Source organism: Felis catus, chromosome B4 (assembly GCF_018350175.1).
Source record: "Felis catus isolate Fca126 chromosome B4, F.catus_Fca126_mat1.0, whole genome shotgun sequence".
Lineage (NCBI taxonomy): Eukaryota > Metazoa > Chordata > Mammalia > Carnivora > Felidae > Felis > Felis catus.
In genome coordinates, this window is record NC_058374.1 from 5,985,449 (window position 1) to 6,007,617 (window position 22,169).

Genomic DNA, 22,169 nt, shown 5'->3' on the forward strand with positions numbered 1-22,169 from the left:
GAAACTGAAATCACACCGGGTACAACAGAGAGAATTTAATAAGAAGTGGTTACATGGGGATCGGGAGCTGAAGGAAAAAAAGGGAGCTTACAGCGACACAGAGATAATCACTTCGGAAAACGGGTGGAGCTTCTAAGACTAGGGCAACAGAGACAAGAGTGGGTGTTATCAGAATCTTGAACTCAGAGATGAGATCCTTCACAGCTGAGGAGGCAGGTGCCGGTGCTGTCCTGCTGATGCTGAGGGCTCCTGGGCGGGAGTGATAAGACGGGCTGAGCCGGAGGCCGGAACCAGGTGCTGCCGGGGTGAAGGGCTGTAGCTGGAGAGATGTGCACAGGACAGCTCACAGAGCCAGAAGGAGGAAGGATTTTCTCAGTTTCTCCCACCTCTCGGTCTCCCTCTTGCAGCCCCAACCACAGAATCTAGCAGGAAACCAACTGGCAAAGGAGAAATGTAGAAAGTCCCAGCCCGAATCACAAAGCAGAGAACAGAAGAGTGGATTTGGAGCTGAGAGACAAGAACTTAATAACTGGCACTGTAATCTTCTAGAAGTTTTATTATTTGGCCTTTTACATTTACCTGCGATGCTCCTGGAATTGATTTTTGTGGATGGTAAGAGTTAGGAGTCTGGCGTCATTCCCCCCCCCCCCCCCCCCCCCGGACCTGCCACCTCTAGTTGACTCAATACCACTTCCTGCAAGATTGTCTTTTCCTCATTGCTCTCCAGGGCCATCTTGTTATTGATCCAGAGGACCCGTTTCTAGATTCTCTATTATATTCTACCGATTTGTCTAAACCTGCATCAATATCACCTTAATTAATGTAGCTTTAAAATAAAATTTGGTATCTGATAAAGTAGATCATCTCATTCTGTTCTTAAGATTATCTTGGCTAGACTTGGCCCATTGGATTTCCATTTGATTCTAGAATAAGCTTTTCAACTGCCATAAACATTTGCTGGGATTTTTATTTAGACTGCATTGACTCTATAGATAACTTTGGGAAAATTGACATCTTTACAGTATTGGGGTTTTCAATCCATGAATATGGCTTATTCCTTCTCTTATTTAGGTTTCTAATATTTTCTCATCATGATACTTGGTGCTCTTCTGTTCTCATACATATTTCGTCACATATAGTTTTAGGTATTTGTTCTTTTAACTTGTTATTTGAAATAATATTAAACTTATAGAAGACCTGCAAGGAGAGTGCAGAGAAATAAATCCCTTAGTCCCTCTATCCAGATTCGACATTGGAAACTTGGCCACATTCACTTGTTATTCTTTCTTTCTCATTCTGTCTATAGGTATTTTTATTTTTTATTTTCTAAATCATTTGAGAGTAGATTGCATAATCAGTCCCCTTTACCCTTTAATATTAACATGTGCATTTTCTAAGAACAAAGAGAGTCTCCTATAGAACTACAGTGAAGTTCTCAAACAGAAAACTTAGCCTTGATTTAATTCTTTCATCTAAAGCAGTTCACCTTCCAATTTCGTCGGTTGCCCTCATAGCATCCTTCCAGTACAGGACCTAGTTCAGGAGCACAGACTGCATTTCGTGGTCATTCTGTGTTTGTCTACTTTGATGTGGTACAGATCCGTGGGCCCTCGTGGGCTTCCACGAGGCCGACCGTGTGGAAGGCTACAGGCCAGTTATCTCATTGGATGTTTCTCAAGTTGGATTGTCTCATGTTGCCTCACGGTCAGATTCAGGTTATGCACCCTTGGCTGCAATATGTTGGAAGTAACACGTGTCTCTCAGGGTGTTCCATCTGGACTCACGAGGTGCCCACCTGCCTCTCGTTGGTAACGGTTGTGATCACCCACCCAAAGCATTGTTCAGTTTCTCCACTCTACACATATCCTCTTTCCCCTCGAAGTGAACATGCAGGTCTGGGGGAAAACACCGAAGCCCTGCCCAGGAGATATCCTGCTCCCTGTGAAACATCTCCCTTGCTGTGAGCATCTGCTGATGGTTCCTGCCCAAACCCATCTTTGCTGGGATGATTGCAAAAAGGTGATTTTCCAGTTTTGCCACTTCTTCCACATTTATCATTCAGCATTTGACTTGACATCAGCAAGAGCCCTCCTTTCTCCCTCATTTCTTTCTTTGTTTCTCCACTTTTTGTTGTATGGACGAATGGATTCCTATTATAGTCAATGAATTATAATCCATTAGTGTCCCTCCCTCCCTCTTTCTTTCTTTCTTTCTTTCTTTCTTTCTTTCTTTCTTTCTTTCTTTCTTTCTTTCTTTCTTTCTTTCTTTCTTTCTTTTCTTTCTCTCTTTTCTTCTCAAATTGTCCCAGATTTTGGGAGTGAGAACATCTTCGAGCTGGCTCCTATGTCCTTTGGCATGCCTACCCTCTTTGAGCATGTCCTTACTTTCTGGCCCAAGAGCCCATGCTCATCCCTGCCTTCCCTGTTTCAGTGCTGGAACCAGCCATGTCTCCCCTGAACTCTTGTTCCTGGATCTGGATGGAGGGCTGTCCAGTGCTCTTTCAGTGGCCGGAGCTAGGATAAATATACGTGTGTGTGTGTGTAAATAAAACTAAGTAGAATTAACATTAAGTAGAATATATGTGAATATATTTATATTAATATATTATTAATATATATTATATTCAATTTATATTAAAATTATATGTATTTATATTATTAGACATATAAGTTCCCACTGGTAGCTTCAGTTCCAACCAGGAAAATCACCCAGGACTGTCTCCATAATCTGTGGAGTCCAGTGCAAGATGAAATGTGGGACCTCTGGTTCAAAATTTGTCCAGAATTTCAGCAGCAAAGAGCACTGAACCAAGCCCTCTGTGACTGCCTGCATCTCACGCACACACAGCAGGCTCTGTCTTCATCATTCCATATTTGTATCGTCTCCCTTTTTCCATAGTGAGAATGCTCACGGGCAGTATTGACACATTTGTTCAAGACTTTCTATAGCATTTGGGAACCATGTGTGAAACGAAGATGCTAAACCCTTTGTTCAAAAAGGGGGAAAATGTCATTAAAGGTACTAAAACATGAAGCATCTTCTTTTTGCTGCCTCTTGATTTGTCATGGTGTTTTTTATTTGCTACTTCCTGTCATTCCAAATAAAGAAAAATTAAATGTAAGTTATCAGCACAAATTCTGTTGTCCATCTTTATATTGCAGAATGGCAACTTAATTTTTTTAAATTTATTTATTTTGGGGGGCACCTGGGGGCTCAGTCGATTAAGTGTCTGACTCTTGGTTGCAGCTCAGGTCATGATCTCATGGTTTCATCAGTTTGAGCCCCACTTGGGATTCATTGTCTCCCTCTCTCTCTTCCCCTCCCCCACTTGCACTGTCTCTCTCTCAAAATAAATAAACTTAAAAAAATAAAGTTTATATATTTTTGAGGGGGGGAGGGGCAGAGAGAGAGGGAGAGAGAGAATCCCAAGCAGGCTGTATGCTATCAGCATGGAGCAGGATGTGGGACTCTGTGAAATCATGACCTGAGCTGAAATCAAGAGTCCCACACCCAACCAACTGAGTCAGTCAGGCACCCCTATTTCACTTCTTGATATGCCCACATTCTACCAACACTTGCTCCCTTTGGGTTACTGATGAGGGAAGAAGGACTGAGAAGAAAAGACACTCTGGGCTGTTGGTCTTTCCCCTTCCTTCTATGTCATTATTTTTAGCATATGTGGCGACTGGAGGGAAGAAAGATGATGTTCAAGCTCCTTGGTCCTTGCCCTTTTCTAGGATGCACAACCTTCTGTGTGCAAAGTAGTTCAAGGTCAAACAAAGCATGGTCTCCTGGGGCTCTTCTCTCACTTACCCAGCTGCAGGCATAACACACTTTCTGTGCACTCGCTTTGAACCTCCCTGAACTCCCATGCGTGATGGCATCGGTTGGAAGATAAAATTGTGAGAATTTCAAGATGGTGACAACAGAGCTTTAAATCAAGGGCAGGTCCTTCTGAGCACAGAGCCCTGGGTGACTGCACAGTTTATAGGACTCCTATTCTTCAAGGATTTTCTTAATACTCCCTTCCCCACTCTTTACCCCCAAGGTCTTGAAGCCCCAGCAGAGCTCCAGTGATATCTTTGTTGCCATTAAGTGTGTATTTCTCTGCATAACTTGGAGTTCCTCCAGATTCTGGTAATGCTGAAGGCATGTGTGGTTTATTTTCACTCCTTGATGATCTTGTTTTGGGGAGGTCGTATGGAGAGTTTTAAACTCAAGTGGCTGCTCTTATAGTACAGATTAGGACGTGTGTGTGTTTGATGCTATTGTGAAAATTTTCTCTTTCCACAACAAAGGACTGTTTAATCAAAACCATTATTATTATTATTTTTGGACTGGGTGACACATTCAGAAAGATCAAACATAAAAGGTTGAAGGTATATTCAAAATTTGATTTTCTGATTATTTACTGTGGTTACGTAGAAATAATAATTGCTTTTTAAAAACCTATCTATGTACCTCCAGACCTTGTTAAATCCACTTACTAGCTCTTAATACCATCTGCAATTTTGTTTTGTTTTGGCATTTTACATAAACCAATTACGTACTCAGAGAATGATGACCGTTTTCCTTCTTTCTTTCCAATTCTATCCTTTCTCCATTTTTCTTGATTTACTTCTGTTAGGCCCTCCGGTACAGCATTGACTAGAAGTGATGACAGTGGGAATTTTCATCATTCCTCAGGTCAGAAGGAAAGTGTGTACTTTTTTTTTTGTTGTTTAACCAATACTGTTTTTTTGTAGTCGCTTTTTAAACATAAAAGCAAAGAGTTAGCTTCTATTCTTAGGTTTTTAATTGACGAATGTATGTTGAGTTTCATGCCTTTTCTGTGTTTATTGAGATGTCACATGATTCTGACTGACTGGTTTTTGAATGTTACATACACCCAGCATTCCTGGGATGAGCCTAACTTGGCTATAATGTATTAATTTCTCTCTATATTGTTCGATTTGGTTTACCCTTCTTTTGTTTACACTTTTATGTCTGTGTTCATGAGTAAGAATGGTCTGAAAGTTTCCGTTCTTGTAATATTCATAAGAGGTTTGGGATCATCTTCAAAAAACCAAGTTTGAGGGGCACTTGGTGGCTCAGTCGGTTAAGCGTCCGACTCTCAGTTTCGGCTAAGGTCATGATCTCACAGTTTCGTGAGTTCGAGCCCCGTGTTGGGCTGTGCACTGACAGTGTGGAGCCTGCTTGGGATTCTTTCTCTCCCTCTCTCTCTGCCCCTCCCCTACTCACGCTGTCTCTGTCTCTAAATAAATAAATAAATAAATAATTTAAGACCCCACAAATTTTAGATTGCTTTTTTTCCTTCTTGGAAAGAGTTTGTGTAAGAGTTATATTATTTCTGTTTTGAGTGTTTATTGGAATGCCCAGTGAATTCATCCGGACCAGGACTTTCTTTTTGGGGGGGTTAAGTTATGGATTCAATTGCTTTCATAGTAACATGACTATATTTTCTACTTTATTGTGACAGTTTGAGTAAGTTTTATTTCTCTGGTAATCTGACCATCCATCTAACCTTTCATAGGGTTGTTTATAATACCTTCATAGGGTATTTTACACTTGATCTTAGCCAAAAGGCTAAGGAGCGATTTGTAGTAGTATATTTTTAATACATGTAGGATTGGCAGTGCTATTGCTTTTTTATTCCTGACTTTGTATATATGGGCTTTCCCTAAGCACTTTAAAGGTACCATTCTGTTGTCTTCTGTTGAGAAGTCTGTGGACATTTTATTTTAGGTCTTTTTAATATAATATGCCTTTTTTCCTCTTGTTGTGTTCAAGACATCCCTTTTGTCTTTGACTTTCAATAGTTTTATTATGATGTGCCTGGGGGTGGGTTTCTTTTGTTTGTTTATCCTGCTGGAATTCTTAGGGTTTTCTGACTTTGCGATTTGATCTTCACCATTTTTGGAAATTGCTCAGCCATTATTTCTTTCATATCCCTTTCCCCTCATTCTCTTCTATCCTTCTAGACTTTCATAAGCACATACCCTAGACATTCTCAGCGTGTACTCTATTGCTGTTAGCTGCTCTGTTGTGCTTTCCATGTTTTTGCTGCTCGGTGCCTTATTATTATGCTTTATCTTCCCCCTGTATATTTTAGTTTTCTAATTTTCTCTTGAACTTGTCCATAGCACTCTTAATTTTGGATACCGTATTTTCAGTTCTAGAACTTCCATTGGATCTTTTTAATTTGGGGGCCAAGATGGCGGAGCAGCATGGAAATCCTTGGCTCTTCCCGTCCCTGAAATACAGCTAGATCAGCACCAAACCATCTTACACACCTAGGAAACTGATCTGAGGATTGACACAACAACGTGCATAACTTGGGCCACAGAACTTGGCAGGTAAGTGGCGTGGAGAGGTGAACTGGGGGAGAGAGAGGCCATGGAGGGTAAGCAGCTGTTTTTATGGAGAGAGGACAGAGAAAAGGGGGAGAGTGCAGCAAAGCACTCCCCCCAAAAGTAGCTGGAGAGAAAGAGAAAGAGTGGAAACACAAGGGACTGAACAAGAAATCTGTTCCCCAAAACCATTAATGGGGAGAAAGGAGAGGGTTTCAATACCATTAGGATTCTATAAACAGTGGACTGCAGAGTCAGAAATTCCAGAGACCAGTACCTGGTGGTGCTCTGGTGAGGAGGAAGGGCAAATCCCCAGGAACAGGCAGTGCGGTGTGAGGGGTCCGTGGGCCACACGGGGAGAAGCAGTTCCCCTGCTTGGAGGGTATTTGGTAGAGGCTACACGGCCTCTACACAGGTAGAGGTCCCAGTGGACCCTAAAGAACTGCCACGTTTGCTGGTTCTTTTTAAAAGAAATAATTTCCATTTCTCTGCTGAATTGTTCAGTCTTGTATTTTATCTCCTTGAGCATATGAAGCATTTAACTGTTCGTGCTTGTTCACTGGAGCCCCTGGGTCTTTCTCTCACTGTTTATTACTCAATGGTCCAGAACGATTTAGACTTGTCTTAGGGAATAACACATGACATTTCCTTTTCATTTCCAAGACTCCGGGTCTGTTTTATCTGTGGTGACAAGGCCATCCTGGCAGTGCAGTGAACATGGCCTGTGCTAGGAGCGAGGCATTGCATTTAAGAAGTTGGGGGTGACTTAGAGTGGAGAAATAGATCCAGTGTGTGGAGAGAAGAGGAAGTAAAGCTTAACCACTCTTAGAAGTCGACATCAGGTGGCTTGTATTTCTGGACACTGGCTGAGTCCTTTACACCCACACAACTTCAGAAATCAGCATGTCAGATGCATAAGTTGAGAGGGTCACCGAATGTGACTATTGACAGATTTTTAATCTACTTTATTTTATTTTTTATTTGAGAGCAAGAGAGAGAGAGAGAGAATAGGGGAGGGGCAGAAGGAGAGAGAGAATCTCAAGCCGGCTGCACCTTCATTGCAGAGCCCAACATGGAGCTCAAGTCCATGATGCTGGAATCAAGACCTAAGCCGAAATCTAGAGTAGGATGCTCAGCCAACTGAGCCACCCAAGTGCTCCTGACCTACTTTTAAAAAAGAATGGATGTTTAGAGATTTGGGAATATGGGACAAGGGTCCCCTGGTTTAGCCCCTCATACGCTATGACCAGGCAAGTTGCTTTCCTTCTCCGTGAGTCAGGACTGTCATCTCCAGAGGAGATAACAATTCCTACTTTTTCCTATTTCATACGAAAAGTACAGTACAGCTGATATTACTTATGATGCCACCACGAAAGTAACATTTTTGAAGTGACAGTTTGATTGTGTCATCCCAGTGATCAAAGTCCTTCCATGGTTCCTGTGGCTCTTGGGGTTGGTCACAACCTTGCTCAGCACAGCTCACTGTTCATCAGGTGGCCTGGCCCTTGACCACCTCCTTGGCCTCATCTTAGACCACTTACTCCTCCGGTCATACTGACTTTCTGAAGCTCCCTTGACCTGGCCATGATCCTTTCCCTTGGAACTTCCCTTGCACTTGCTGTTTCCATCCGCCTCCTAAGTGTCCCTCTTCCCCCTGCTGGCCAACTCCTGATGCATCTGCTGTCATGTCCTCAGGGCCATCTTCCCAGCCTGAGGACCAGCTCAAATCCCTGTGACATGCACTCATTAGACCGCACCTCTCTCTCCCAGGGGGCTCCCAAAGTTGCAGTTCTGCATTTATTGGTGTGATTATTTCCTTCATGTCTGCTCAGCACCCGGGGCAGGCACGGTGCCTGTGTTTGCTCATCACTCTTAGCCCGCTGCCTGGGGAGAGGAAGCACCCAATAAATATTTGTCACATAAACGAAGGAAGGAGAGAAAGCTTGTTAATTTCATTAATTTCATCCCAACTGTCGGTTTTGCCTGTTTATTAACTTGTTTTCTGAGAAGTGGGTTGGGCAAGAAGCATTAGGAACAGATGATTCAAATTAGGAAAAAGGGAAAGATTGGTCTTTGAGTGTCCTTGGCTACAAGTAATTAGTATTCAGCCACGTCCACCGTCTGGAACCTGGTTTCCAGTGCGAAGGGAGCACGTGTTTAGAATTTAAACAAATTCTCCTGGAAACAGCCGTGCGATGCCATTGCTAAGGTAGCCAAGGAGGCTGTGTGGTTGAAAAATCTCTTTTCTGTATTTGTTCACTTCTCCTTCTCCTTCTCCTTCTCCTTCTCCTTCTCCTTCTCCTTCTCCTTCTCCTTCTCCTTCTCCTTCTCCTTCTCCTTCTCCTTCTCCTTCTCCTTCTCCTTCTCCTTCTCCTTCTCCTTCTCCTTCTCCTTCTCCTAACTGCTTTTTATAGTGAGGATCTACCCGGGTACAGTAGGGGGCACAGGGATTTTCAGGAAATGGGAGACCTCTCTGGCCACTTGCCGATCAGCCAAGGGAACAGGGGGTCTGGTCGTGATTGCTGCTGCGTCTGGTTTTGGGGCTCTACATGTCAGCACTGTCTGTGGCACCTAGATAAGACAGGGCTGAAGACTGCAAAAAAAAGTGTCATCTTTTCGTTGATTTCCTGGTGCCTGTGTGATAGTCTGGGGAAGTCCTCTGGTCACCGAGGGACTCTGAAGGCAGCCCGCTAGGAGCTTGGGAGCCAAGGGGCAAGAAGTCAAATGTAGACATGGCTGGTGAAGGGCATGGTCGCGGTGCTTAGAGAGGGGCTGGGAAGCCAATCGGTCTTTGGAAATCACAAAGCCACCTCCACGTAGGGTGCACGCCTCACCGATGAACGCAGTGTTTGAATCAGCCGTATCTGAGCTCCAGTCCTGGTTCGATACCGACTGAACGGAACACATCTGACCCCACATGTGGGCTTTTGTCCCGGCCAGCAACCTCTTGTCTCACACCCCCAGGTGTCTGCTGATTCACTTAACTTCTGACGCTATATGCCTGGGGTTAGCGCAGACCCCATGGGCTAAGGGCTTATTGCCACACGACGGTCGCCCTCCTTCAGACACCAGGCGCAGGCTACCAGCTTGTTACCTGTACTTCTGACCCTCTGGCGATACTGTGGGGGGAGTCGGCCTCCCCTGGTTTGGTAATTGGCTGAAGTGGCTCACAGAACTCAGGCGCTGTTACGGGCTCATCATAAAGGATGCCAGGTCAGGAGGAGTCAGAGGGAGGAGATGCGCAGGGCCTATGGGACGGGGTGTGGAGCTCCCCTGCTCCCTGGCGGTGCCCCTCTCCCCGCACCTCTCCGCCATCACCAACCCAGAAGGTGGTCTTGTTGTTCTGTAGCCCCCAGCGCCCTATGGGGGGCTCAGGGGGTAGGGCTGGAATCTCCCCACCCTGAAAGTCCCATCCTGAGGCCATCTAGGGGCCCCACCTGCGTGTGGGTTTATGCTAATGTGTGACCTCATTGGCATAAACTCAGGTGAGGTCCAAAGGGGCTCCTTGTGAGAAACAAAGGACATTCCTATTACTCAGGAAATTCCAAGGGTTTTAGGAGTTCTGCCCTGGGAATAGGGACAGAGACCAAATGTATTTCCTATTATGCCACAAATACCCTCCAGCCGTGTGACCTCACCTAAGATGTTCAACCCTTAGCCTGTGAGTCCTTCAAATAAAGTCACTGTGCAGAATGAATGAGGCAGTCTACATTCGACCCTTGACAGACAGGGAGTGTTCAGTAGAGCAGCCGGGATCCGGTCACCCCACACCGCCACAGGGCCCCGTCCAATGGGTGGGTCTGTGAGGCAGGTTATAGTGGCCCTTTTGCTCCCATACTCTGGGCATATTTTTAAAGCTGAATTTAAATGAACTTGGGTCACCCTGAAGGGCAGAGAGTGCCACAAAAGGGCACAGGCTATCGGAGAGGTGGGTGTGAAAGTGGGAGAGGCATTTGTTTGTCTGCTGAACAAATATTGATCGGTGTTGGCCACGTGTGGGAATCCGTGCTTAGCACCGAGAATATGGCGGTGGGAAAGACGCACAGTGGCCCCTGGCCTCTAGCAGGGAGGACAGGGAGGGACGCGGCTGTTATATGCTTCATTACTGCTGTGTTTGTATTTAGTATGTGATGAAGAAATGCCAAGGGCCAAGTTCATGCAATGTGGGGGCTGTAACCAGCCTGGTACGCTTTGGTAAACGGCTGATGGGGGCATTGTTCAGAGATGATTAGTGTCCCAGATGTCACTTTAGGACCTGCAGGCAATAAGATCCCCTGTTCCCTGCCTTGACTTCAAGCTGCCAAGTGGAGATGATCATTCTGAATGCCTCAGTGAGACATGGGTGTGCTGGTTTCTTTCTTTCTTCCTTTCTTCCTCCCTTCTTTTCTTTCTTTCTTTCTTTCTTTCTTTCTTTCTTTCTTTCTTTCTTCTTTTAAAATGTCATTTATTTTTGACAGAGAGAGAGAGAGCGTGAGTGAGCGCATGTGCAGGGGAGGGGCAGAGAGAGAGGGAGACACGGAATCTGAAGCAGTCTCCAGAGTCTGAGCTGCCAGCGCACAGCCTGACCCGGGACTCAAACCCAGGAACCATGAGATCATGACCTGAGCCAAAGTCAGATGCTCAACCAACTGAGCCACCCGGGTGCCCCTGGTGGTTTCTTAAGTAAACCCTGAATGACGATCAGATTTATGGATTCTAGCCGGTGTATTGAAATATGTCTGTGTGGACCCCAGCAGCTCTCTGCTTTGAGTGGTTTCCATTGGACCGGTTCCATATCTTGGATTTGTGCGTATCCACAGCTAGGCGGAAAGAGTCCATTTCGGCTCTCTTGAGAACAGGGTCAGATGGCGGGGGCGGACGGGATTTCAGATTTTCTTACTAGGTCTGAGGTCAAGATTTATCAGAGAGTCTCTCAGAGAGAAATGGCGAGATTTCCCATTTTCCTACAGTGTTCAAATGTCTTCTGTGCAGTAAGTAAGTGCCGTCAAGGCTGTAGGCATTTTCTTGGAGACCGCAAGTGGACCCCCTGGGCCCCGTTGCCCACCACTGTATATGCCTGATACGGGCGATCCAACTGCTACAAAAATTAAAGATGAGACTGGAAGCAGCTTCCAGAGGAAAGTAATGAAATTGTATCACCAGCGGCCCCTGTTCCTTCTCTGGGGCCAAAGAGCTGGCTGCCTAGTAGATGAAAAGTTTTGCATTCGGATGGACCTTGCACGCTTCTGAGAGTGTCTGCCAGGGAGAGATCGCCATTGAACCTACAACTGCAGTCCTTTCTGGTTTACAGAGCACTGTAAGTCCTGAACGAGGCATTGGGGAGTCTGTATTCTGCTGGCAATTTTGTCAGTTTCTCCACTGATCTGGGCCTGAGGCTCCTCGCGAAGAAAGCATGGAGATTGCATGACAGTATGTGTCTCTTAAGGGTTGAATTGTGTCCCCCCCAAAAAACCGTATGTTGGAGTCCTAACCCCCAGGACCCCAGCATATGACCTTAGTTGGAGACAGGGTCTCTGCAGAGGTGATGAGGTTAAAATGAGGTGATTAGGGTGGGCTCTAATTCAACATGCCTGGTGTCCTGAGAGAGGGGAGAAATTTGGACATAGGGACCCACATAGAAGGAAGGTGATGTGAACAAACGCATTGTCCATAGGCCAAGAAGAGAGGCCTCAGAAGGCACCAACCCAGCCGAAACCTTGATCTTGGACTTTCAGTCTCCAGGTGATGGGACAAAGTTCTGTTGTGTAAGCCACCGGTCTGTGGTCCTTTCCCACAGCAACCCCAGCCAGCTTCTATGATGTCTTTATGCTTTTTCCTCCCACAGACCTCTTCGGTGGTCTAAGGTTAACCCTGGATCCCTTCTCACAATAATGCTTACGTGTAAAAAATAATACATCAACCTATAAGAATGTTTACTGAAATACAGTTATCAAAATACCAAACATTTGTGAAGAGGAACGTAGGTGCGACTTTTTTTTTTTTTTTTTTTTTTTTTTACATTTATTTATTTTTGAGACAGAGAGAGACAGAGCATGAACAGGGGAGGGGCAGAGAGAGGGAGGCACAGAATCTGAAACAGGCTCCAGGGCCTGACGTGGGGCTCGAACTCACGGACCGTGAGATCATGACCTGAGCTGAAGTCGGCCGCTTAACCGACTGAGCCACCCAGGCACCCCGGTGCGACTTTAATAATGGATTCAATACCAAGAGAGAGCGGCAAGTCTAAAAGAATCATAAATTCTAAGTAGAGATGAAGGGTGAATGCTATTTCAAGATATTTGCAACAACCATAATGGGATGTGACCAGGTTATGGTTTTTATTGGTGGCAGACACAGGTGCTGGTGATGTGGCATGATGCCTACACTCATAGTTAAGATGCTAGATATCCATTGCTGGTTAGCGGAGCAAGGATTTTATTTTCATCCAAGTGTACATATTCCCGGACTGGCCGATGTCTGGGACCTTTGGAGATCTGTGATTGGGTGACTCTGGACTAATTTCTCTTGGAGGCTGAAGTCTGTGGCTTCTTGCCTGGTCCCACTAACCGTCCAGGTGGGCCTTGGGGACTGGGTGTCAGGGGCTGGTGGTCATGCCACACCCTCCTCCTCCTCTCTGTTGTCATGGTGATAGGGCCCATGTTGTTCGTGGAAGTGGTCCCCTCTCAGTCGTAAGCACCACAGTGCTTACTCCAGAAGACTTCTCTGCATGGCTGGCCTGTGACTCAGCAAGAGCTACCCCAGTCATTGTTGTGTGACTCAGCCGAGCCTTCCTGCGGACCCACACAGGCAGGAAGTAGCTGATTATCTATCTCAGGAACTGCATCCTTGCCCTTGTGATGGAGTCAGTGGTGGATGAATCATGGGCCTCCAGTCAGCTGGTCTGCACTCACACACGGCTGATCCCAGGCACTGGTGTCGCCGGGCAGTTTCACATGAGCTCATCTCATCCGTGCAAATAACCACACTCTCCCCTTCCCTTACAGGTTCTTATCTTCCAGAAAGGAAGCCTCTATTTGGACCTTGTAGTTTGAACGGAGGGATTACATCACCACAAATAGAAACATTTTCTGTATGGCATAAGGAAGGGTCCTTTCTTGAAATAAACACAGAGGTTACATGTGGAGATCTACGGATGGAATTTTGGAGGCCTTTGGGTGGACTATTCACAGTGTTCCACTGATGCTAAGACACACCTCGTTTATGCTTGAATATTTCCAAGATCAGGGTGTCTCTTAAAATTCCTGGCATCTTGTATTTGACAAAATGGGGTGCATAAAAATACAGGCTATTAGGGAAATAGAAGATTTTGATAAAAAAGAGGGCCAAGACTTCTGCCCACCCAAGAAAAGCCTTTGGTCACTCAGAGTAGATAGCCAAATGCTACCTTAATTTTGTGGGATTTTTGTCCTTTGAATCAGATTCGGGGGGCATGTTTTGTATATAGATAGCAAGGAGGATAATTCTTCAAAAAGAAGGACAGAGGAATAGAGGGACCTGTTACTTATTTGTATGTATGAGTCATAATGTGTTTTAGATCATACTTTAGAAAATGTATAAAAGTCCAAAATGGGGTTGTGGATCTGTTTAACAAACAAACAAACATCTCTGTCTATGGGATTGCCACGTACCTGCTGGCAGTTTCATTGCATGTTAATGGCTGATTTAACCATTGACTGTAATGATCTCAATTTGAATTCTGCCAAGGACCCACAAAATCTTTGCTTTCTTAGGGCAATGGCCTCAAGGCAAGGGCAGAGATGTTGCAGCTACTGCTGGAGTTAAATAGTCTCCAAAAAGGGAGAAATACTTGCACGTTAGTTAAATTTTTAAAAAAATTTTGAAATCATTGTAGATTCAGGGGAGTTGCAGAACAAAATACCCGGGGGCGGGGGGGGGGTGGTGGTGGTGAGGGGAGGGTCCTTGTGTTCCTCACCCAGCTTCCCCTAATGGTAGCATCCTACATGACTACAGTACAGTATCACCACCAGGGTGTTGACATAGGTCCGCAGAGCTTATTCAGACTCCCCCTGTTTTATATGCATTCGTGTGTGTGTGAATCGTTCTATGCAATATTATCACGTGTGTGGATTCTTATAACTTACTGATGTCCATCAGTTCCATCAACATAGCCACCTCATGCTGCCCCTCCTCCCCCACCTCCCATTCCTAACCCCAGGCAACTACTAGCCTGTTCTCCAGCTCTGTAATTTTGTTATTTCAATATTGTTACGTAAATGGAATTGCACAGTGTTTAAGCTTTTGGTTGACTTTTTTCTCTTGGCCTAATTCCTTTGAGATCTGTCCATGATGTTGCATGTTATGTATCCTTTTTACTGCTGGATGGTATTCCATGATACGGGTGCACCATGGTTGACTTTATCCATTTGTACACTGAAGGACATTTATTTCCTGGTTTTTTTCCTCTTATGAATAAAGCTGCTTTCTGCATAGTAATGTTCAAGGTAAAAAATTATACTGACTACTAGACCAACGGTTTGCTGAGGGCAGATGGCGTTTTAGACACATTTTTATCCACTGTGTTTAGCACAGTGTTCATGCATGCATACTTGATAAAGGCTTGGTTAGTGACTGAATAGATGTAAAGCAGCCATTTCAAGGAGACAGTAGGGGGGTGGTTGAAATAAAGATTTAAATCCAGACTAGAATTTGGGGCCTGACTTTATCACCTCCTGGTTGATCGAATGCAGACCTCTGTTCCTCATCTGTAAAATGGGATAATAGCACGGCTGCTGTCGTAGGGCTGTTGTGAAGAAATGCATGAAGCTCTAAGCACAGTCTGTTATTCCCTAATTGCTTAATCAAGTCCGGTGGTTATTGCTATCATTCGTAAGCTGGTCATGGACCTACATAAGATCGTAATAATGCAAAAGCCATATCTTTTTATTGCTTTTATTCTGTCAAGCTTTTCCATTTGACTGAAGATGTGCCATGATATACATGATATTTACACAAATTTAAATTCTGTGTGTAGGTATACATGAACATTCAAAATATCTTGTATCTTCTTTTTTTTTTTTAATTTTTTAATGTTTATTTTTTGAGAGAGAGAGAGAGACAGAGTGTGAGTGGGGAAGGGGCAGAGAGAGGGAGACACGGACTCCGAAGCAGGCTCCAGTCTCCGGGCTGTCAGCACAGAGCCCGATGCGGGGCTTGAACTCACAAGCTGTGAGATCATGACCCGAGCCGCAGTCAGATGCTTAACTGACTGAGCCACCCAGGTGCCCCTCTTGTGTCTTCTTTTTGAAATGACAACTCTTGCTTAACCCTATCATGTATAGTATTATCTTAGGAACATTAATGGCCAAATACCAAACCGCCTATGCACATTTTTAGACATTTGTAAAGATGGGAATGTTCTTCTCTGTGCAGCTGTGCAGGGGTTTCTAGCCACCTTCGAAAATGGCATCTGCTCATATAAAAGTGGGTGAACAGATTTTATTTTTCCCTTTCCGTACATATAAGCAACACGTGTCTTGGTTCCTTCTTTTCTTTTTCAGAAATTTCATTGCTGCCTGAATACTTAGAAGGGAGAGGATCTCTCCTCTTGTCTGCTTGTGCTCACAGCGTGTGTGCCCGGGGTCACGTTCAGGGGGAGTGTCTCTCCAGTGACCTCTTGGAATGTCATACTCAGTAAAGCCCTGAGTCATACGGAACCTCCTGCCAGACAACATGAGGCAGCAATTAGAAACTAACCATTAACTAGCTACAGGGGCAGGAGGAGGTGACTGAAATTTCCAGCTGTTTGACAAATAAAGACCAGTGATATTTACCATTACATAAATGGAGCTAGAGTCAATTGGCTTTGACATGTCAAGGCAATGTCGGGTTTATAAAGATTATTTTGTCATTGCGCTTGACCCTGGCAGGATGCAGAGTAGGAAAGGTTGTTAAGAAATGCCTCTTGGAGAAATCTGGGATTTGCAGGTGGGCAGAGTAGCTAGGTATGAGAGACAAAGGATTCCAGAGATTTTCCACACTGTCCACATCACACACTAGCCATACCTGACTACCTTCCTGCTATGTTATCTTTGCTCAAGTGCCCCGTTTCCCTAAACCACCTTTCCCTGGAGAAATTCTACTCATTTCTCAAGACCTGGTTACACTGTCACTTCCTCTATGATGCATTCCTTGACTCTACTGGACAGGATCAGTTGGTTTTTTCCTCTGTGGTGACAGTCCTTTATTATATTTATGTAATTAAGCATAAAAGCTATTATATATATATATATATATATATATATATATATATATATATATATATATATATAATATCTATATCTATCTACCTACCTACCTATCTATCTATAATATCTTTAGCCTATTGATGAGACAGAATATATTAATTGATTTTTGAATGTTGAACCAGCCTTGCATACCTGGAATAAATTTCACTTGGGTTATGTTGTGGTATATAATTCTTTTCACACACTGTTGGATTTGATTTGCTAATATTTGGCTGAAGATTTTTGTTATCTATGTTCTTGAGAGATAATGGTCTGTAATTTTCTTGTAATGTTTTTGTCTGGTTTTGGTGTTAGGTGAATCTCATAGAATAGTTAGGAAGTGTTCCTTCTATTTTCTAGAGCAGATGGTAGATAGTATGATTTGCTCCTTGAAAGTGTAGTAAAATTCACCAGTGAAACTATCTGGGCCTGGTGCTTTCTGTTTTGGAAGATTATTAATTATTGAATCATTTTTTAATAGAAGCCTATTCAGATTGTCTATTTCTTCTTGTATGAGTTGTGGTAGACTCTGTCTTTTAGGGAATTGGTCCATTTCATCTAAGTTATCAAATTTGTGGGTATATGGTAGTGTATAATATTCCTTTATTATCTTTTTAATGTCCATGGGATCTTTGGTGATGATATCCACTCTTTCTTTCATTTCTTATATTAGTAATTTGTGTCTTCTCTCTTTTTTTCTTGATTAGCATGACTAGGAGTTTACCAATTTTATTGATCTTTTCAAAGAACTACCTTCTGGTTTGAATGATTTTATCTCTTGTTTTTCTGTTCCCAATTTCACTGATTTCTCCCCTAATTTTTATTATTTCTGTTCCTCTGCTTACTTTTGGATTTGATTTGCTCTACCTTTTCTAGTTTTCTTAAGTAGAAGCTTAGATCACATATATATATATATATATATATATATATATATATATATAAATGCACACATATATATGTATATATATGTATATATGTATGCATTCATACTAAAAATTTCCTTGTAGGCACTGCTCTCACTGTGCATACAAATTTTGTGGGTTGTATTTTCATTTTCTTCAAAACATTAAAAAATTTTTCTTTTGCCTTCTTCTTTGACTTGTGTTATTCTGGACTGTGTTGTTTAATCTCCACGTATTTTGTGTTTTTCCAGTTATCTTTGTTGATCTCTAGTATAATTCCACTGTGGTCTGAGAGCATATTTTGACATTTTCTTCACCCAGAATATGGTCTCTTGGTGAATGTTCCATGTGAGCTTGAGAAGAATGCATACCCTGCTGTTGTTGGATGAAGTTACTCTATGAATGTCAATTACATAAAGTTGATTGATGGTGATTTTCAGTCAACTGTATCTTTACTGATTTTCTGCCTGTTGGATCTGAACATTTCTTGACAGAGGAGTGTCAAAGTCTCCATCTGTAATAGTGGATTTTTCTCTGTCACTTTGTAGTTCTATCAGTTTTTGCTTCATGTATTTTGATGCTTTGCGTTAGGCACATACACATACACATTAAGAACTGTTATGTCTTCTTGGAGAATTGACCCTTTTATCATTACATAATTCTCCTCTTTATCCCTGATAATTTTTCTTGCTCTCAATTCTGAAAATAAAATAGCTACTCCAGTTTTCTTTTTGATAAGTGGTAGCATGATATGTCTTTGTATTCCTTTTCTTAATTTTTTTTTACTGTGGTAAAAAATATACAACACAAATTTTGCCATTTTAACCGTTTTTATATGTATAATTCAATGGCATTAAGTACATTCGCATTATTGTGTAACTTTCACTCCTATTCATGTCCAGAACCTGGGAACAGAAACTCTGACCATTTAATGATAACTTTCCCCCCCCTGCTGGTAGCCCTCTATCCTACTTTCTGTCTATATGAATTTGCCTATTCTGAGTACCACATGTAAATGGAATTGTACAATGTTTGTCCTTTTGTCTGACTTTTTTTTTTTTACTTATAACATTTTCAAGTTTTATCCATGTTGTAATGTATCAGAATTTCATTCCACTTTTAAGGATGAATAATATTTCATTGTATGAATATGCCACATTTTGTTTATCCATATATCCATTAATGAACATCTGGGTTGTTTCTACCTTTTGGCTCTTGGGAAAAATGCTGCTATGAACATGGATATACAGGTATCTGTTTGGGTCCCTGCTTTCAATTCTTTTGGGTATAAACCTTGAGGTGGGATTGCTGGATCATTTGGTAATTTATGCTCAAGTTTTTAGGAACTGGCAACTGTTTTCCATAGCAGCTGCGTTATTTTGTATTTATACCAGAAGTATAGAAGGGTTCCAATTTCTTCTCCATCTATTTACTTTTTATGTATCTGTATTGTTGTATTTCAAGTGGGTTTCTTGTAGACAGCATGTAATTGGGTGGGTCTTTTTTTTTTTTTTTATTCACTCTGTCACTCTCTGTCTTTTCATTGGTATATTTAGACCATTCACACGTAAAGTTATTATTACAGTTGCTTTAGTATTGACCACGTTTTTAACTGTTTTCTATTCAATGCCTCATCACCCTTGGTTCTTTCTTTTTTCTTTTTTCCCCACTTCTGCCCTTTTTCTGTTTTGTCTGTTTTATTTTTTATTTTTTAAATTGAAGTATAGTTGAGATACAATATTATATTATTTCAGGTGTATAAAACAGTGATTCAACATTTATATACATTATGAATTGATCACAAGTATAGCTACCACCTGTCACCATACAGCATTATTATAATATTATTGACTATATTCTGTATGCTGCACTTTGTATCCCCCAGTCATATTTTTTATAACTGGAAGTTTTTACCTCTTAATCCCTTTGACCTGTTTCACCTATCCCTCTACCCTTGTCCCCTTTGGCAAGCGCCAATTTGTTTTCTGTATTAATGGTCTGTTTCTGTTTTGTTTTGTGCATTTATTTTGTTTTTTAGATTCTTCATGTATGTGCAATCATATGGTATTTGTCTTTCTCTGTCTGCCTTATTTCACTTAGCATAATATCCTCCAGGTCCATCTGTGTTGTCACAAATGGCAAGATTTCATTCCTTTTTATGGGTAAGTAGTATTCCATTAGGCACATCACATTTTATTTATACACGCATCTATTGCTAGATACTTAGATTGCTGCCATATCTTGGCTCTCGCAGATAATGTGCAATGAACATAGGGATGCATATATCTTTAAAATATTTTTAAGAATATTTATTTATTTTCTGAGAGAGAGACAGAATATGAGCAGAGGAGGGGCAGAGAGGGAGACACAGAATCCGAAGCAGGCTCCAGGCTCTGAGCTGTCAACACAGAGCCCAGCGTGGGGCTTGAGCCCACGAACTGTGAGATCATGACCTGAGCTGAAGTTAGATGCTTAACCAACTGAGTCACTCAGGTGCCCCGGGAGGCATATATCTTTTTGAATGCCTTCTCTGGTTTTAATTGAACATTTTGTACGATTTTTTTCTCTTCTCTTAACATATCAATTATACTTTTTTTTTTTAACCTTTTTTAGTGGTTGTCCTAAAGTATGCAGTCTGCATTTACAACAAATTCAAGTCCAATTTCAAATAACACTGTATCCAGGTATATCTGTTTGGTGTTCTTGGAGTTTCTCTGAGGATCTCTGGTTAGAGCCCTTAGCATATGAATCATAGTTCTTTTAAATTCTCAGTCTCTCTAGGGGTGCCTGGGTGGCTCAGTCGGTTAAGCATCTGAGTTCAGCTCGGGTCATGATCTCATGGTCTGTGAGTTCGAGCCCCACGTCGGGCTCTGTGCTGACAGCTTGGAGCCTGGAGCCTGTTTCAGATTCTGTGTCTCCCTCTCTCTCCGCCCCTCCCTAACTCATGCTCGGTCTCCCTCTGTCTCAAAAATAAATAAACATTAAAAAAAAATTCTCAGTCTCATAATCCCCAAATTGCTACCGTATCTGAGTCTGGTTATGATACTTGCTTGGTCTCTTCAGATTGTGTTTTTTTGCCTTACATCCTGCCTTGTAATTTTTTACTGGAAGTCAGATATGATGTATCAGGTGAGAGTTGCTGAGGTAGGTAGGCCTTTGATGTGAGTTTTAGGTCTAGTTGGCTGTGTTTACTCTTTACTATAGCTGTGGTGTCAGAGGCTAAAATTTCCTCTAAGATTCCTGTTTTAATGTCCCCCGCTGTCTCGGATTTTCCTAAAGACATTTAAATAGGACATGAAGTTTGCTTTTTTTTTTTTTTTTTAAAGCTGTACTCTCCTGTTATTATACAAGAACCCTACTGATGTGGTGGCGAGGTATGAGGGATAGCAAGCATCCTGTGGTCCTTCGTTGAGGCCTCAGCCTTTCCGTGAGCCTGGGTTGGATGTTTCTCTCCCTCTGGGCTTTGGTAAAGCCTCAACTGGTAAGACTTTGGTAAATAATTGCTCTTGAAGGGCAGGCCTCGTTAATGAGAATAGAATGTTTTCCCTTCCTCCTTTTGGAAGCAATAGGAGATTTTGCTCTGAACGCTACAGTGAGAACCTGGCAGGACTCTGGGAGGTAAAACTCACAAAAGTGTGAGCAAACTCCTAAGACTGGGTCCCATTAGAGTTGTGGCTGATTCTCAAGTCTGTCTACACTGAGCCTCTAGCAACTAGTCAATTACAGCTCTTAAAGTGTTGCTACAAATATTGGCTGCAGCCCCAGGCTTCTGCTTTTGGGCCTCTGCTCTGCATGAGCTGTGAGTTTTTGTATTTGCCTGTCTGTCCCTCCGGTTCTGGGGACAGCTGTTTGCTTTGTGACCTCAATTTTCTGATGGATCTAACAAGACGTGTTGATCTTTAGTTCGCTCAGCTTTTGTTTTCTTGTTGTGAGCATGGTAGCGATGATTTCTAACTTCTTTACACGTTAGACCGGAAACAAGAAGTTAGCCTTTTTCAGTACATCTTAGTTTGAGGCCTGAGATTTGCACCCACTGTAGACTGACGGCTGCAAGTATTGTCCGAAACTCCCTGGCAACTATTCAATTCATGAAAGGGACTCCCCAGACCTAGTTTATAGGAACCTGAGGCAGAGGGATGATAGACCGGACCTTACATCTACATGGCAAAGGTGTAGGGAACCAGCAAGGCAATCTTGAGATGGAACCTGGGTCTCCTCTCCCTGACCAGGCTTCCCTGGATATAACTGGGAATTTTGGGGGGGGGGGGTGTCTGAGGACATCCTTTTGTATTCCACTAGAGCGTACACTGAGAGTAGAAGTTAGGCTGAGTGCTAAAATAGCGGCCCAGTGTCCCCCTGCCTGCTATGCGTTTGCAATGGTTGACATGCATGAAGGAAGAGCCTTTCATGGGAAACATTACTTTGTGCAGATTTCTGGGGAGAAAATGGTATATACCACTTGTTCCCAAGATAGGACACGGGGATGATGTCTGAACCCTAAAGAGAGTAGGTAAAAGATATATATATATATATATATATATATATATATATATATATATATTTTTTTTTTTTTTTTTTTTTTTAATTTATCTTTGGGACAGAGAGAGACAGAGCATGAACAGGGGAGGGGCAGAGAGAGAGGGAGACACAGAATCGGAAACAGGCTCCAGGCT

At 42.8% G+C, this 22,169-nt stretch overlaps 1 long non-coding RNA gene across 1 annotated transcript; it reads left to right on the forward strand.

The window, feature by feature from the left end:
- The first annotated feature begins 4,625 nt into the window (after positions 1-4,625).
- Positions 4,626-21,960, forward strand: LOC123386428. The gene is made up of 3 exons (XR_006600275.1): positions 4,626-4,686; positions 6,174-6,356; positions 20,823-21,960. It is a non-coding gene; the product is annotated as an uncharacterized LOC123386428 (long non-coding RNA).
- The last annotated feature ends 209 nt before the right edge of the window (positions 21,961-22,169 follow it).